The following is a 1,697-nucleotide window of genomic DNA, read 5'->3' as shown; positions in this document are numbered from 1 at the left end:
CAGGAGGCAGAAGCCACCCACCCAGGTGGACGTCCGAGCTCCCAGGCGGGGAAGGGAAAGCTCTGGGCTGTTTGCATGAAGACGCCGTGTCAATAAACTCACACAAAGGAAGTAAAGTCGAGAGATGTATTACTTTGCAGATCCCAGAATCGGGGGCCGTGGGCGAGGCAGCCCTCCGCCCCAGGTCACAGCCTGTACTTGTAAGGTGGTTGCTCGGAGGTCATTGATTTCTCAGAGGCTTTACTTTGAGTGGTTATTTTATTTTTAAATTTTTTAAAAAATATATTTTATTGATTTTTTTTACAGAGAGGAAGAGAGGGAAACATCAATGATGAGAGAGAATCATGGATCGGTTGCCTCCTGCACACCTCACACTGGAATCGAGCCTGTAACCCGGCCATGTGCCCTGACCGGGAATCAAACCGCGACCTCCTGGTTCTTAGGTGGATGCTCCACGGCTGAGCCAGGCTGACGGCTGAGTGGTGATGTTAAAGGTGCCCAGGAAGAGCGAGGTGGGAACTTGGGTGGGAATCCTAAGCTCTGGTCCTGAGACCAGATTCTGGTGTGAGCAGGGTTGTCACGTGGTAAAATGCCCAGGCGATGACGCAAATAGCTGCCCCCCCCCGCCCCGCCCCCCTCCACAGGGACCCACAGTGGACCAGGCAGGGAGGGAGGCTGGCCGGGACCGTGGTTGGAGAACATGCCTCCCTCCCAGCCCGCTGACCCCTGGCCCCACAGTGGCCACCACTTCTACTGAGCAAGGCCCCGCCTGGAAGGGCTTGGGCCCTGGCCCCGCACTCACCCCTGTGGGCCTGAGCCGGACCACCGGACCACCGTGGCACTGGGTGGGCTGGGCTAGAGGCGTCTCTCCTACGACCTGGGCTGTCAAGTGGGACATAGCCTTGGGGCTGGAGTGCAGCCAGGGGATCAGGCCACCCCGTCTGTGGGTCTGGTGTGGAGGAAGCTGGACCCCATGAGCTCTCAGGCGAGGCCTGTCTCCCTCCTTCCTGGACGCCAGCTGAGAGAGCTGTGACGGGCCCTCCCTCCCAGGCCATCCTGCTGGCTCCTCAGGTTTCCTCCGAGGAAACCGAGACCCGAGGGGAGAAGGCCCCGGCTTTGCCGAGTGGGTACCACCCTCATGGAGCCAAGGGGACTGGAGGTCAGGGCCCCTGGTACAGGCTGACCTGGCGGGGTCCCCCGCCTGGGCGCCTCTGGTCAGCAGTGGCCTGGTGGGGTCTCCTGCACTGGCCCAGGGCCGGAGGGTCAGGACCAGGCAGATGAGTGATTCTCTGAGAACAGTAACTGGATTTACAGATTGAAGGGCCCCCCGATCCCGTCACCCTTGTTATTCTCGCCAGTGGGGCTCCCTCCAGTGCCTCCTCCCGGGGGCAGCGGCTCAGGGTCTCCCTCGAGGGAGGGCCTCACGCTGGTTTGACTGACAGCGGGGGGCGGGGAGGGGAACCTTCACCTGCTGCCTGGGCACCTCCGCACTCGTGCGCCCTAGAGCTGCGTGGTGAGCCCCGCTCCCCGCCCCCCGCTGTCACCCTGGCATCACGTGGACGCCCGAGTCCTCCCCACATTCACTTGGCCCGTGTTTCTCAGTCCCCGTGGGCACCGGCAGGGGAGCCATGTCGGAGCTGGAAGGGGGCGGCGCGAGGCGCCAGGCTACCGGTGTCCTCCGCTCCCTCCCGCGGCGA

Source organism: Myotis davidii, unplaced genomic scaffold, assembly GCF_000327345.1.
Source record: "Myotis davidii unplaced genomic scaffold, ASM32734v1 scaffold586, whole genome shotgun sequence".
Taxonomy (NCBI): domain Eukaryota; kingdom Metazoa; phylum Chordata; class Mammalia; order Chiroptera; family Vespertilionidae; genus Myotis; species Myotis davidii.
This window is presented reverse-complemented; position numbering follows the sequence as displayed.